Below are 6303 nucleotides of genomic sequence, written 5' to 3' on the forward strand. Positions count from 1 at the left end.
AGTTCTCTCTGTATTACAAGGTCCTCCTTTTGAACCAATGCATTCCATTGATATCTACTGTTATCTTGGAAAGTACTTTTCCTGTTAGCAATCTCTTCAGGAAGAAGAGTTACTGAGTTGTCAACGGTGTCTTGTGATTCTCCATTTATAATTATTCACAAGGATATGGCTGTACTTTGTATTAAATATAATGTTCTTCCAAAGTTAGTTTCTACGGAAAATACCAATCAAGAAATTGTTGTTCTTTCATTGTGTTCAGATCCTGCTAACTCTAAGAAGCAGCTATTATATAATCCTGATGTAGTTGGGGCTTTGAAATTCTATCTCCAAGCTAGTCAAGATTTCATACAAACTTCTAATTTGTTTGTTCACTACTTTGGGACTCGTAAGGGGCAGCAAGTTACTAAGGTAGCGTTGGCCTCTTGGCTCAAACAAGTGATTCACAAGGCTTACTTGGTAGAGGGTAAGTTGCCTTCTAACCGTATTACAGCTTTTTTTACAAGAGCAGTTGCAACATCTTGGGCTTTTAAAAATGATGCATCTTTTGGAGCTGATTTGCAAAGCTGCAGCATGGTCTTCTCTGCATACTTTTTCCAAATTTTATCGCTTTGATGTTTTTGCTTCTTCTCAAGCAGCTTTTGACAGGAAAGTCCTTCAGCTAAATAGAACTGTTAGAAAAAATTATCCCGCCCTTTCCGTAACATAGACCATCTGCTTGGGTATTAATCCCATATGTTATGGAGGACTGTGGACCATCATCATTTTACAAAATAAAATAAAATTTGTGTTCTAATGACACCTATACAGACCCTGCTTTGTCTTTCCTACCTGTATGTTTCCTATTCTCTACTCGGCTATATGTTAAACTAAAATAGAGATGGGAGGTGGGAGGGATTTTAAGCTCTGATATTGGTTTCTGACCTCCTAGTGGCGGGAAATATATACCATATGGTATGGGGGACTGTGGACCATCATCATTCCGAAAGGAAAGCATTTATCAGGTAAGTATAAATTTACTTGACATTTGGACACAGTAAAAACCTTATTCCAGTGGCCTCAAACCTAATTTTATCTACAGTTCCAACCTCTTGAAAGCTAATTTTACCATTTTTGGATAACCCCAATTACTCTTATCAGAGATCCATACCATATGCACATCATTAAAAACTAAAGTTTGAAAAAGCTTCCAGATCCAATATGTGTTTTTAATTTGGAAATTTAGTTTTTCAGATGATGGAAAGCATACATTTTAACACTAAACCATCACTATATTCACTATTGGCTGATTGACTGAACAGCAATTTTAAGTAAACAAATGACATACTCTGATTCATTGAGCTGATGACCCAATCAACAACAGTAGTCATTCAACCTCTGTAGCTGCCACTGCAAATCGGCTCACTAACACTTCCCGCTGGGGTCCGGCAGTTTTATGTGGCTCCTAAGTGGTACTTTAACTGTGTGTTTAACACTTTGCTTGGATTAAACACATAGAGTGGCATGTTCATTAGTGATATACATGCCCTAATTACATGCTCTAATATTTCCACTAAAATGGAATTTTAACTAGCAAGCGATTGTTAGCCATGCTGGTCTTTCAACTTCAAGAAGACTGTGCAGACACATTTAGAGAATTACAATGAGGAATTAAAATGTCTTTCAAGACAAAAGATATAAAATTACAATAGGAACTTTTTGTGGGGATCCTTTAGGTTTTTCTTTTATATTGTTTTTTTAATCAAACTTCTAACGCAATGCCTCTATATTATATTTTTATGTATGAAGTAAAACCTTTTGGAGAATAGCTAAGTTTAATTCGACATGAAAGACAATATTAAACTTTTATGACTTAGAGAGAGCATTTCATTTTAAGAGACTTTTCAATAAACTTCTAATATAAAATGTACGCTGTTCTCTTGGTATCCTTTGCTGAAAAGCATACTTAGGCTCACGAGCAGGCATGCAGTGAAATGAGCTAGCTGGTGGTTTTTGGCTATGCACATATGCCTCTGGTCATCTACTCACCAGATCTATTCAGCTGTGTCCTAGTAGTGCATTGATGCTGAGCTGATGTTAAAGGGACACTGTACCCAAAATTTTTCTTTCATGATTCAGATTGAGCATGAAATTTTAAGCAACTTTCTAATTTACTCCTATTATCAAATTTTCTTCATTCTCTTGGTATCTTTATTTGAAATGCAAGAATGTAAGTTTAGATGCCGGCCCATTTTTGGTGAACAACCTGGGTTGTCCTTGCTGATTGGTGGATAAATTAATCCACCAATAAAAAAGTGCTGTCCAGAGTACTGAAACCAAAAAAAAGCTTAGATGCCTTTTTTTTTCAAATAATGATAGCAAGAGAACGAAGAAAAATTGATAATAGGAGTAAATTATAAAGTTGCTTAAAATTGCATGCTCTTTCTGAATTACAAAAGAAAAAAATTGGGTTCAGTGTCCCTTTAACTATGTGTTTAACCCTTTGCAGGGGTAAAATACAAAGATATATGCCAGCAACAGTGCAATAATTAAATGCCCTTACTTGTTAGAACATTTTCTTTTTATCAATTCCATGTTTAAATAAATGGGGCAGACCCTATTGGTGGAAGGGAAGAGTTCCTGACATATTACCTAAGTTTATTTATGAAGAAGAAATGTTTTGGTCATTAAAGAAAAGACCTAGTTACATCACTCACTGGTGCATGGACCATCATATATTGGTGGAAATTCATACAATTTAAAATTATAGAGTTTAAAACAACCAGAGTTTTTATCTCCCATACTTATGTGCTACCCAGTCTAACAATGATTTATTTCAGAGTGAAATGCATTCCCTATAGTATCCATATAAAAAAGAGACATTTTTCTCTGAAACCTTTGATACATGTGGCTTCTCATTTCATTTAGAAGTCTGTAATCTTGTGGTTGTCTCAAAGAGGTTGTAAAAATATAGCAAAATCGTTTTCTGTAAAAACACAGAATGCTCCTACAGCATTGATTTAGGTTTCACGTCAAGACTCTCCCTAAATGGTATGCAGCTCATCTACTTTAAAGGGATAGTCTAGCCAAAATGAAACTTTCACGATTTAGATAGAGCAAGCGAATTTAAGCAACTTTCTAATTTACTCCTATTATTCATTTTTCTTTGTTCTCTTGGTATCTTTATTTAAAAAAGCCGGCCCATTTTTGGTTTAGAAGGTGGGATGGCTCCTAAGCTTACATTCCAGATTTACTTAAAATTGCATCAAATCAACAAATCAAATCATTGCTTTCAAATAATATTAAAATCATTAATTGAATAAACAAGATGAAGCAATCATTTCCATTAGGTTAAAGAGACTTTAATTTTTTTTTCTTTTATGAGTCAGATAGAACATACAATTTTAAACAATTTTACTATTTATTTTTATTACCAAATTTGCTAGACTCTTGTTATTCTTTGTTAAAGGAACAGCAATGCACTACTCGGAGGTCGCTGAACACATCTGGTGGGCCAATGACAAGAGGTGTATATATGCATCCACCAATCAGCACCCAGCTCCCACTAGTATATTGTTGCTCCTGAGACTATCTAGATATGCTTTTCAACAAATTATAGTATACAAAGATAACATGACAAATTAGATAATAGAAGTCAATTGGAAAGTTGTTTAAAATCACATGCTCTATCTGAATCATGAAAGTTTACTTTTGACTATATATTACCTTTTAATATAAACATTATAAAGGCAGGGGTTGTAGGGGAATGGGTCAGAGAGAAACCGACTAGAGAGGGGGAGTCAGAAAGAGTAAAAATCATGGATTAAAATATAGGATTCATCCCCTTTAATCAGGATTTTTGTTGAGAAATCATTAGATAAACTTTTCTACAGGATTGTAATCGCCCCATAGCTATAAAAGTGATGGATTAATGAGAGCAATTTTGCTTCTTTTTAAAGGGATAGTCTACTTGATTTCTATTGTTTATAAAGTTTACTACCCACTCCCCAGCTTTACAAAACCAACATTGTTATATTAATATACTTTATAGCCGCTAAACCTCCAAATATCTGCCTGCAGGCCACCTCTTATCTCAGGTTTTCACAGCTAGACAGTGTTAATTCATGTGTGCCATGTAGCTAGCATTGTGCTCACTCCCGTGGAGTTATGCAGGAACCAGCACTATTTGGCTAAAATACAAGTTTGTAAATAACACTGAGTTAAAGGATTAGTGAAGTCAGATATCACTTTTTTCAAATGCAAACGTTTGCATATTATTTATGAATGTGAATTTACTTACAATTTTTTCAAAACGAAGGTCCGATCATGTTTTAAAACGCTATTTTATTTCTAAACCTGACTTCAAAACTTCAAGCCCCCTAAAACGGGCGGTCTTGAAACCTCAAACACACACATATATTATCTGGCTTGATTTACATATGCCTACGCATGCGCATTTACAACCGCTGACATCAAAGATGGAATTGCAAAACACAAAGCCCATGCGTTAAAATTAGGCACATCAGAGCGCATGCATTTTCTTCCAAGTACCCGGAACTGAAGGGAAGCGGAAACACAGGTTGCCCACTGTGATTGGCTAATGCAAATTAGCCTCACGATGGGTTTGGAAAACTACATATTTTTTGGCTGCAATAGCAAGTAAACGATTGAAAAAGCGCAGTGCAAGGTATTTGGTGAACTTCTTATATCTAGTATTACTGTTTAAAAATGCATAAACATTTCTGACCTTACCATCCCTTTAAGGGGGCAGTCTGCCGAGGTAAAAAGTACATTAATATAAGTGTTAGTTATGCAAAACTGGGGAATGGGTATTTAACAAATATTGTTTTTCAAGTAAACTGTCCCTTTAACATAGTAAAGTGCATTGGATAACAGCTCTTTACAAACATTTACAGTGCAGATAATAGAACCATAGACAGTCTAAGACAAACTGTGTGGGAGGTAAGCTGTCTGAAGGAAAAATAGTAATGAATATAGAAAACAGAGTGTATCAATAATTGGAGACAGTGATCTTAGCTGATGATTAAGATGACATCTTATGAATGAATAGATGTCACTTAAAAAGGAATCCGTAGAAAAAAATATATGTTGACAAAGAACAAGCTCTGTCTCCTTACAAATCAATCAAAACAGTGATTCATCCTCAAAAAGTGAGAGAATGTAAGTCTGAACACTCAGCAGTTGGAAAATAATTATAATGTCCCTTTAGAGCTGGGACAAAAAACAAATTGGGTTGTATATGTATATATGTCAAATGAAAAAAGAGCTTTTGTGTGAGAGAGAAGAAATGCTTGGTGTTGAAACCAATATTTTGGCAATTTATGAGAGATATATCTATTTTTGTACCTCCGTAAGTAAAAAGAAGGTTGGTTATTTTAAAAAAAATAGTGAATATTTATTTTTATGAAACCTATTATTAAAAAAAAATGATATATTTATTAATGTAAATGATATATAAAACAGTTACAATAACATATGTTATTTGGAAATGAAAATAAAAATAAGAGTAAAAACAATTGACACTTTTTTCAATATAAGTATCTCTTAGTGGGACGTCTCCCCTGCTATGTTGCCTCCGATATATGTTTACATATGTTATAAATAACACTTATATATATTGTTCCGGAGCTCCTTGATTCTGTGTAGCGTATTGGTATAAATCTGTGCTTTGCAGAATTAATGATTTGTGCGTTGATACAATGTGTACACACAATAGTCACGTGATCCTAATACGTCAGATGTAGTTTTTTACTCACGTGACCTGGATTCAAGCAGCAGTTACGATGTTACCAGTGCACTGGTTGAAGTGTGTTCTATGTTGCCATGGTGACCGCTGCTATATTTGGCCATGGTGGAAAATCTTTGGTTATTTTCTACGGTTTGTATGGAACGTACGCCACTCCTCTTTATCCTTAGACAGTCTTTGGAGTATTTGTGACAGGCAGACGTAACTCCTCTTTACTCTCAGATAGTCTTTGGAGTTATGTGGATAACGTATTGTCCTCTTATTATGGAAACTCTGAATCTGCTGAGCTTCTAAAGAGGGCACTCCTTCCTGGCAATATATTTATTTTTGGTTTGAACTTCCCAATATGTGTCCAATATGTAGAAGAAGCTTTGGATTTAAAACAGTCAGTTCATTTGGTTCTACGCGTTTCACCCTCACAAGGGCTTTATCAAGATTGTATACTGCTGTTGAATGTGCTTCTTAAATAGCCAGACCTGTTTGTTTATTGGTTAATTGCTGCACACTTTTTATTGGATGGCACACTTTAACTTTGTATTCTAAAGGTGGTATATTCCATT

The sequence above is a fragment of the Bombina bombina genome, chromosome 10, assembly GCF_027579735.1.
Source record: "Bombina bombina isolate aBomBom1 chromosome 10, aBomBom1.pri, whole genome shotgun sequence".
Lineage (NCBI taxonomy): Eukaryota > Metazoa > Chordata > Amphibia > Anura > Bombinatoridae > Bombina > Bombina bombina.